Consider the following 11294-nt stretch of genomic DNA (forward strand, 5'->3'; position numbering starts at 1 on the left):
CCAGTGATTGATATCATGAGCATCGATCCACGCAATGGGGATCGATGACATGTATCAACCAAGTCAGCGAGCCTGACCACCCGATCCCGTTAGTTGCCTTTTACGGCAAGCATGGGTTGCTGAAGACCTATTCTACCCCGGAATCTTGTTGCTGAAGACCAATTCTAACCCCGATGTTCCTGACTTACGCTACTTACTGTTATACTTCTTCTTCTTTTTGTCATAATACTCTGTGTAATATCAGTGACATATTTAGTGGATGTAGTTTATTTTCAACATAAGATAGCTACGCGATAAATCGCAAATAACAATGAAGAAGGAAGCATTGTTTATTTCTTGTAATTCGAACATGCGCTCGCAACTTGATGACGAGGTAATTTGGACGTTATTTTTTGTAGGGAAGTGTCCAGTGAGTTGTTCCCATAACTGGGCAATGCAATTGCCGAACGATCGCTTCCATGGAATTGACATGACAATCGTTACTGGGAGAAAAGGTACAGATAATCGACGTTGAAAATTGTGTGAAAATATGCGGGAAATACCAAATTTAACCCCACTGTTCATAAAATCGACTTGTCCGACATTTCCGCGGGCGGATTCTATCCAGGGAGTCATCATTATTTAAATACGGGTAAATATTTTTAAAGCGTGTACTTTTTACATGTTGATATCTTTATAAGAAATAATCGACTCGTGGTCGTTGTTTATCGCACAATAAAACACTGCAGGGAGAATAAACCATGAGGGGCTGCGCTGCAGTGTTTTATTGTACCCCTTATGTTTTATTCTCCCTGCAGTGTTTTATTGGACGATAAACAACTCCCACTCGTCGTTTATTTCTTAAATGCTGTGACCGAGTGACCTCTTCGGTTGTGTTTGCTTCACCCTGGACGGTCGGGGTATCGTGTTCTCGCACCAGCATCGCGGCCCATGTGTTGACGAGGATGAGGAAAGGTGAGAGGGGGTTCCGAGAAGGAGGATGTTGAAATTGGGATCACATCATCATCTGCCGGAGGAAAAAACAAAAGAGATCAAGTTATTAACAGGCTGAGACTATCTAAATAAAAGGGTAGAGGTAGAACTTACAAAAAAATAGGCGTCAGAGAAACGTAACCGAAACTGCCATGACTCAGTGAAGAAAAAACAACAATAGACGAGCGGTGAGGCCCAAGGGAGATAGGGGCAGTTTTACGGGATAAAAACTATTTGAATTGTAGGGCCTCTTGGGGCATTCCGGCCCCTATGATGTGGAGGCACATTGATTATCAGGAAATGGGAAACATGTTGCAATCGTGTTGTCGGCGAGAATAGTCTGAAGTCACTCGTTAAGTGCAAGGGACAAGCATGTGGGAATCTCCACCGAGTAATGACCGCAATGTAAAATAATGAATAGTGACCTCACTCCACCCTGGCTCTTAAAAGACGAAAAGAAAATGTTCCCAACTTGTTTCTTTCGTAATTTGTAACTGATACTGAAAACTCAATCACAGCGTTTATCGTAAGAGAATTGGCAGTATGTTTGTTACCGGTGTTCCTCCCCACTGGCCCCTTGGCGGTGTGTCTAGGGGGTTCCTTCAGCCTTTGGGTAGAGTGGTCGTGCATCTTTCACACGTCAATCAGCCCTGCTCCTGCTTGGCCGTCACCAATTTGCAGGAGGGGTCAGGGGCCTGGGGACACGGGAGGACGCAGGCATCACCTCTGCTTGTTGTGGGAAAGCTAGACTGACATTTAGTCCCAGAAATAAAGTTATCTTATTTAAAACATTCCTCTACAAAATACAATAAAAAATTCCTAATGGAGCCCAGAATAATGTTTAATTTCAGAGCTGAGGCCATCTAGACTTGCCCAATCATTCTAGACTTGAGTTGTACTCCTTTTCTAATATATTGTCTTGGAGCTGGGCGACAGATAATGGGAAAGTCCATCATGGATGTGATTAGAAAGAAATTGAAACATGTTAACGTGATAGTTGTTGAGAAAATACTTACACGTTTGATTCACTCCTTATTCGTGTTACTAGAGGCAACTTATTTCAGTAAGATATCAACGTTGGCCCGGTTTAACAATGATGTGCTGTAGAAGATCTCAAGGAAGGATTCCCCTTTACTCCCCCTCCTTCTTTTTAAAAATAAAATAATATAATGGAGGCCCCAATGAAAACATACTTGTTTAATGAAATACTCAAAGCCTCTCTCCAACACGCACGCACGCACGCACGCACTCACACATCACTCCTTTTAAAAAAACAACTGCTCTCTGATGTTCCCTCCAGTAGAGATCTATATGCTGTGTCACGTCGTGTGAGCAATGCAGGGGTAGTCCAGTGGTTGTTGTGTTCGCTTGTTACCCTCAAGACACTGCTAGTTCGTTTCCCCACATGGAAACAATGTCAAGTCTGCTCTCGGTGTTCCTCGCCGTCATATTCAAGCGAAAGCACTAACAACAGAGCTAGCACTAACAACAGATCTATCGCTAACAACGGAGCTAGCACTAACAGAGCTAGCGCTAACAACAAGGCCAGCGCTAACAACAGAGGTAGCACTAACAACAGAGCTAGCGCTAACAGAGCTATAGCTAACAACAGAGCTATCGCTAACCACAGAGCTATCGCTAACAAAGGAGCTAGCACTAACAAACTAAGCTAGCACTAACAACAGAGCTAGCGCTAACAGCAGAGCTAGCACTAACAACAGAGCTAGCGCTAACAACAGAGCTAGCACTAACAACAGAGCTAGCACTAACAATAGAGCTAGCACTAACAACAGAGCTAGCGCTAACAACAGAGCTATCGCTAACAACAGAGCTATCGCTAACAAAGGAGCTAGCACTAACAAACTAAGCTAGCACTAACAACAGAGCTAGCGCTAACAAACTAAGCTAGCACTAACAACAGAGCTAGCGCTAACAGCAGAGCTAGCACTAACAACAGAGCTAGCGCTAACAACAGAGCTAGCACTAACAATAGAGTTAGCACTAACAACAGAGCTAGCGCTAACAACAGAGCTAGCACTAACAATAGAGCTAGCACTAACAATAGAGCTAGCACTAACAACAGAGCTAGCACTAACAATAGAGCTAGCACTAACAACAGAGCTAGCGCTAACAACAGAGCTATCGCTAACAACAGAGCTATCGCTAACAAAGGAGCTAGCACTAACAAACTAAGCTAGCACTAACAACAGAGCTAGCGCTAACAAACTAAGCTAGCACTAACAACAGAGCTAGCGCTAACAGCAGAGCTAGCACTAACAACAGAGCTAGCGCTAACAACAGAGCTAGCACTAACAATAAAGTTAGCACTAACAACAGAGCTAGCGCTAACAACAGAGCTAGCACTAACAATAGAGCTAGCACTAACAAACTAAGCTAGCACTAACAACAGAGCTAGCACTAACAACAGAGCTAGCGCTAACAACAGAGCTAGCGCTAACAACAGAGCTAGCGCTAACAACAGAGCTAGCGCTAACAACAGAGCTAGCACTAACAGAGCTAGCGCTAACAACAGAGCTAGCGCTAACAACAGAGCTAGCGCTAACAACAGAGCTAGCACTAACAATAGAGCTAGCACTAACAACAGAGCTAGCGCTAACAACAGAGCTAGCGCTAACAACAGAGCTAGCACTAACAACAGAGCTAGCACTAACAACAGAGCTATCGCTAACAACAGAGCTATCGCTAACAAAGGAGCTAGCACTAACAAACTAAGCTAGCACTAACAACAGAGCTAGCGCTAACAACAGAGCTAGCGCTAACAACAGAGCTAGCACTAACAATAGAGCTAGCGCTAAAGACAGAGCTAGCACTAACAACAGAACTAGCACTAACAATAGAGCTAGCGCTAATAACACGGCTAGCGCTAACAACAGAGCTAGGTTATTTAAAGCTAATACAGAAACACGATTTCAACATCTCCTCAAACTGCTTGGCGCTGTCACTCGCCTCTTTCCGTCTGGCAAAACACACAGTCGTCACCATGCGCATGATCGGTGCACTACACAGCCCATATGTGTTATAAACATGTCACTACAAAGACAACAAAACAATCACGAAGCATGCAACACAACCCTTAAGTCCCTCTCGTCACGTGATGCACATTACGTGCACGACATTCACATGCATGACGGGTAATTTGCGCAGATTATGTGTTGATGGGTGGTAGTTGAGAATCTGTATGTTTTTTACCTTATTGTTGACACGATGCTGGTGCACGAATCAGTGGCGTTCCGTCACGAATGAGGCATGTTTCTCAAATGGTACGATCCTATCGTGAATCTTGGATAATAGAAACAGCTCAGGTAATCAAAGTATCTTTTATGAATCCGCACATTTTTTTCATCCTCGTTTATCATAAGCCAGTGCTCGGCTAACCACGCAGATAGCTGAGGTTCAATTCTCGTCTTCTTTTTTATTCTAAAAAAGTACATATTGAACTGCATGAAGAGAATGACATTCTCTCCTTTACCAATTCGTTTGCAAATTTAATGTTTTCGAGCAATACATGTTTCTGTCAATTGGTATTCGAGTCCGAAATGGAACAAGGTTTGTTTTTTTCGTCAGTTTTTCTTCTCAGTCCCAAAACAGATTAAAATTTGATCAAACGGTCAGAGGAAGGCGCCTTTACAATAATTAAATATTGTACCTTTGCAATAATCTTGAACGCGATGTTAAACCCCACTACACCTCACCTATATCCACGTTAGCTCGTCGCTATATTGCTGAAATGATGCCAATGTGACGTTTAATATTAACTCACTCACTAATCCATGTTACACTGCGGCATGGCCTCTCAGTGGACCAACACTAAAGCCTGCATTAGTCCGTACTTGTACAAACATACACACTCACGTCGTTATATATGTACAGTTATCTTGAACGCGACGTTAAATGAACCATACCGTAACTCTATTGAAATATAGAAGCGTATATATTTACCGCAATGTTCAGACCAGAACACCGACGAAAGTGGATTAAGACTTTAGAAGGAGCCCAGTCAGATGCGCACTAGATCTTACGGCGGGCTCAGGGACGTTCATTTGGAACATAACATCCGCCTTCTCCTTCCGTGCCAAACATCTCATATCATATGTCACTTAATCATCGGAAATAACGCTTTATAATTTGCAGTAGATAGAACATTAACATCAGAACTAATTTGATTGATCACAATATTGAACAAGAGTCTCCTACAAACATCCATAAAAGCTATTAGGACAATGACAGCCCACCCTCGGAGGCAACATGAGCAATTGGTAAATGCGGTTTAATGTCGTGGGAATATTAGTTGTGATGGCCACGATAGATAGTTTCAAACACGAGCCTAGTTTTACATGCTTGATTCTAAGTTTTCTCTCCCATATTGAACCCCATTACGTCAAGTGTAGTACGTCAAGTTAAAAGTAATTATTCCTCAGCATGACTGTCGGGATGAAAGCAGAACGGGCAATGATCACTGGCTGCGTTATATTGACATTTCAAAGTGTGTGTTGAAGATGTTTAAGTGTTTGAAAAGGTAATAAACCACATCATTATTGTGATGTATAAATATTAAATAACGCGCTATCGATGATATCGTAAGACTGTCATAATGTATAATGTGTATAATTTGTATCTGTACCCGGCCCCTAGCGGGTTTTTATGTTCTATACAATTTATCTTTATTTATCCATTTATCTATATTTTTTCAACACGATTATCATACATCGGTGAAGCTTAAAAAAAACAATGTTGCCACTTTCGGGTTCACAAAAGCATCGCGCATCGTACTGGCCTAGTATTTATTATCAGCTTTCAAAGCGAACTTTATTACCGGACCTTTATATAAGAGGGGCGGTCGGGTAGCCTAGTGGTTAAAGCGTTCGCTCGTCACGCCAAGACCCGGGTTCGATTCCCGACATGGGTACAATGTGTGAAGCCCATTTCTGGTGTCCCCCGCCGTGATATTGCTGGAATATTGCTAAAATCGGCGTAAAACCACACTCACTCACTCACTCACTCACTTTATATAAGAATGGGCGCTGTCCGTCCGTCCGTTTGTCACGTTTCATTTCCGGAACAGAACTAAAAAACCATGAGAGATACCTTAACCAAACTTTGCAAAAAGATAGGCCTAGTTGTGAACTGGTGGCTTTTGATAGTTTGGGATTTTTGCAAAAAATATTTTTCGAGTTTCCGTGGCAACGACTTTGACTTATACTGAAAATGGCGGTAGTCCTCCATTCCCGAGCAGATCTTGAAAACCGTAAATATTTCTACACCGCTAGTGGAACATAGTGAGGTCTAGTGGTAAACTGGTGCCTTTTGATAGTTTCAGATTTTTGGAAAAAACTGTTTTTCCGGTTTCCAGAGCAACTGGACATGATATATTGGCGGGGGACATGAGTATTTCATGCTTGTTTTGTATGAAAAATTGATGAGACGCAATAAATGCCATGTTGCGGACAGCTGCAACATTGATGATACGGTGTAAACAATATTATCTAAAACATCATATTCAAGAAATGTATTTTGTTGAATGGGTGTAACATCCTGGAGATCAGTACCTATGAAGTTGGTATCCTTAAAGTTGCCCTTGTTTGCCTGAACCAGGAACTGAACATATTAAAGGCCAACAAAAAAAAGTATTTAGGCCAACAATTTGAAATGAAAATATGAAAAGTCATTTGTTCAAAAACGAAAAGTTAAAAAACCCTATTCTAACACAATAATACATTGATATTGGACTAGTTGATCAGATATGGAATCTTTCAACTTTCTTTTTACATTTTATACCATTTAATGTTGTCGTTTTAGGTGTCAGTATAACAGGATATATGTCTGGTAGCCTCACTTCAGTTAATGCGTTATTTCTGTAATATGAAGAAATAAAACAACAACATTTCTTCAATACTATTAATGACAAGAATTATGCGTTGAAGGTGTCATTCAATATAGTATCATTACAATTTTGTTAATAATCGACCCTCAACGATATACACGTTCCGGGCATTTTGGTGGCACGTGACTCAGCCACACCCTGCGCGGACGTGATAGAAGACAACATTGTACTCCGCAGGCTCGCCTGATGCACGTTTTAACCGTGCTTGTTTGACAGGGGAATTATAACACTCTGGTTTAATGCGAACTTTGACGGATGGTGGGCTTATTGTTGGCTGGATGTGGACCTCGAGTGCCATTCAGTCTGTGAAATATTTAACATATGTTGTGCATACTTCACTATACAGTCTTATTTATTGTTATGAGAAGCGAGTGTTTCTCTTGATGAACTTGATGAATTAGTTTGTGGTGAGTTACACAGCGCGTACATCTTGTAATGGTATATCCTGAGATCATTTCCACTGAGCGTTACTGGCCACAAAGATGCCCCGAGGTGCGTGCGTGCGTGCGTGCGTGCGAGCAAGCGAGCATAGAGTTTGTCCCAGCAGCACGTCTTAATCGTCTGTGAAAAGAACATAAATCAGCAATTTTAAAGTATTTATTCAACAACTTTGCTTTTACAACTTTTTAAGGTTCACATAGTCTGTGATAACGCACGTGAAAGCAAAGTATTTGAGAAACATATCCGGCATGTAGTAGTACGAAGACCCCTTGATCGGGTGGTCAGGCTCGCTGACTTGGTTGATGCACGTCATCGTATCCCAATTGCGTGGATCGATGCTCATGATGTGAATCACTAGATTGTCTGGTCCAGGCTCGATTCTTTACAGACCGCCGCCAAAAAGCTGGAATATTGCTGACTACGACGTTAAACAACTGACAGTCGCCTTTTACGGCAAGCATGGGTTGCTGAAGACCTATTCTACCCCGGATCTTCACGGGTCAGTCAAATCATTGCTGTAGATGAATCACATAATTGCAACCAACACGAGTGTTTATGAAAGCCACAGTTCTCGTCACGGGATCTCGTGCAAATTGACTTTAACCGTGAAAGTTTGATGCACGTACAACACCATGTTATTTGGACACTTACCCCCAACGAAGACCGATATCTACGCGCAGTTCACAGATTCGTCACAGTGACGTACGTCATCGCCCGCAACTACCTTTGGACATCCTGTCAGACGAAGAACTCTATCGAGGTGACTACGGCAACATGGTACTGGTGCCTCCAGAACGTACCGCGGATAGCCTTGACGCCTCAACATCGGAGCCAAAGATTGAGGTGGGCACGGAGCGTCAGCCAATGGCAGATCAGACACTGGTAACGGGTACTCTTTTTCTGACGAATGTCGATTCCAGCTCTTCAGTCCTGATGGCAGAGTGCGTATTCACCGCGAGAGCGTACCGCGCGTTGTTACATCCAGGAGGTCGTGACATTCGGCGGTGGTAGTCATGGTTTGGGGCGTGTCTGTGAACAACTGAAGACGTGACGCCAATCTCAATGCACAACGCTACGTGGATGAAGTACTTCGCGCGTTTCATGGAAATAGTAGTAGTAGTAGTAGTAGTAGTTGTCCGTGCACAACGAAACGGGGATGAAGTACTGCCCGCAGGTGTGAGGTAGTAGAAGTAGTAGTAGTAGTAGTAGTAGTAGTAGTAGTAGTAGTAACTGGATATTTGTAATGCAGTATAATTCATCACATTCTGTCGGGTACCCAACCCATTCACTGCTGGATGAATAGAGACATATTTTCGAACAAAGCCATTTTTCTGAGGAGACACCAAATGTGCTACAGTTTGCTACATGTGCTTCAGTTTGCTACATGGGCTTCAGTGTGTACAGTACCCGTGAAGATCCGGGGTAGAATAGGTCTTCAGCAACCCATGCTTGCCGTAAAAGACGACAATGCTGGTCGTAAGTGGCGGCTAACGGGATCTGGTGGTCAGGATCGCTGACGTGGTTGATGCACGTCATCGTATCCCAATTGCGTGGATCGATGCTCATGATATCAATTGTCAGGTCCAGACTCGATTATTTACAGGCCGACGTCATAAAGCTGGAATATTGCTGAGTGTGGCGTTAAACAACAAACAATCGAACAGTGTGTACAGTGTATAATGAACGTCTTGCCATGGCCAGCCAGGTCCACTGACATGTCTCCAACTCAACACGGAATCATGTGGGACGTAAAGGGGGCACGGGTGGCCCAGTCGTCTAAGGCGCCGCGATTCGCTGTGCAGAGTTGCGTCCCTTGGGCACGCCGGAAACCAATGATTGTGGGTTCGAATCCCGGTTCGCCCCGATTATGTTTCTAGGTTTGTCAGCACCATATCAATGCTCGTGAGTTTTACCGAATCGGTAAACGTCTGAGACCTGCATCACTTCGGGTTTTCTTCCAACATTAAGCTGACAAGCCGCGATATAACTGAAATACTGTTAAAAGCGTCGTTAAACCCAACTCACTCACTCTGGGACGTAAAATTAGAGTAAGACATGTTCCTGGAGTACCCCTGCACCATGACTGTGGAATTTATTCATTTTATGAAAACAAAACCAAGAGTTATATAAAAGCAAGTCTAGCCAGCTCTGTTTCACTATGAAATCACAACCAGGAACATTATTTGTATTTGTTTTAGAGGAGGGAAATGTATTGTGTAATATAAGATTTCATAGACTATTTGTTAGTCTGAGTTTCTTGTGGTGACCAGCTGAAAGTTTATTGCAAGCACTGGAATTGGAATAGCGCCATATTCCACCTCAAGTCATTCGACGTCTGACGTACTCCCTCGTCGTCGAGGGGGAGCCTGTATTGGTGCCCAAGGCGGTTTTGTCTCTTCTTTCGTTGATCGTCATAAACTTCGTAGTGTTGACAAATTGCGATTTTAATACTACTTTTTATTTCCTGCTACTTACTTACTTACGTTTATCGCTATCAAAATGGATATTTCTTGAAAAGCACACTTTGAATGTTTTGTCATTAATGTAAGTAATATTCCTTATCGCCGGAATTTTATTTTATTTTTTTATTTTATAAGTATCAACACACATGCAGCTATCTTAGGTAATTAATAATCGCGATATTTCGTGATTTTATTTCAAGTGGCGAGGAGCATAGATGCTACCGAGAGTCCCCGCAAGTACGCCCAGCGTTGACAGAATTAAAGCAAGACAAATTGGGAACATTTCTTCAACTCTGACAACAGTTACAAAGTCTGTCCATGTATTTATACAGCTGTACCCTAGTTGTCTTCACTAAGAGCTGATGATACATTGACAAATGTCTTCCGGTAATCCCCCTTGTTCCCGACACGTGCCACCAGATGGCGGCACTAGGGTGACCGTGAAAACTCTGTGAGTGACAACCCTGATTTCTTGTGTCATAAAAACTAATTGTAGCCTCAGCAATTATTGCCATACCCACAGCATACAGACACGTGAAGGAAGACATAGTCACGTGCTCTACATATCAAGTTTGTTGACATATCAGGGAAAGATTATGTTATATCATCTTCACGTAGTTATGTTATATCACCTCCATGTAGTTATGTTATATCACCTCCATGTCGTTATGTTATATCACTTCCATGTAGTTATGTTATATCATCTCCACGTAGTTATGTTATATCACCTCCATGTAGTTATGTTATATCACCACCATGTAGTTATGTTATATCACTTCCATGTAGTTATGTTATATCACCTCCATGTAGTAATGTTATATCACTTCCATGTAGTTATGTTATATCATCTCCATGTAGTTATGTTATATCATCTCCATGTAGTTATGTTATATCACCTTCACGTAGTTATGTTATATCACTTCCATGTAGTTATGTTATATCACTTCCATGTAGTTATGTTATATCACCTCCATGTAGTAATGTTATATCACCTCATGTAGTTTTATGTAATCCCACCTCAATGTTGTTATATGTTATGCCACCTCCATGTTGTGATGTTATTTCACCTCCATGTAGTTATGTTATATCACTTCCATGTAGTTATGTTATATCACCTCCATGTAGTAATGTTATATCACTTCCATGTAGTTATGTTATATCATCTCCATGTAGTAATGTTATATCATCTCCATGTAGTTATGTTATATCACCTTCACGTAGTTATGTTATATCACTTCCATGTAGTTATGTTATATCACTTCCATGTAGTTATGTTATATCACCTCCACGTAGTAATGTTATATCACCTCATGTAGTTTTATGTAATCCCACCTCAATGTTGTTATATGTTATGCCACCTCCATGTTGTGATGTTATTTCACCTCCATGTAGTTATGTTATATCACCTCCATGTAGTTATGTTATATCACCTCCATGTAGTTATGTTATATCACTTCCATGTAGTTAAGTTATATCACTTCCATGTAGTTATGTTATATCACCTCCATGTCGTTATG

At 41.8% G+C, this 11294-nt stretch overlaps 1 long non-coding RNA gene across 1 annotated transcript; it reads right to left on the reverse strand.

Annotated features, from left to right (window-relative positions):
* Positions 1-348: 348 nt before the first annotated feature.
* LOC124136972 lies at positions 349-5069 on the reverse strand. Its single transcript, XR_006861459.2, has 3 exons — positions 4933-5069; positions 1527-1721; positions 349-1006 (listed from the first exon to the last, which is right to left on the reverse strand). It is a non-coding gene; the product is annotated as an uncharacterized LOC124136972 (long non-coding RNA).
* Between the last annotated feature and the right edge of the window lie 6225 nt (positions 5070-11294).

The sequence above is a fragment of the Haliotis rufescens genome, unplaced genomic scaffold (genome assembly GCF_023055435.1).
Source record: "Haliotis rufescens isolate VD_foot unplaced genomic scaffold, xgHalRufe1.0.p SCAF_1, whole genome shotgun sequence".
NCBI lineage: Eukaryota > Metazoa > Mollusca > Gastropoda > Lepetellida > Haliotidae > Haliotis > Haliotis rufescens.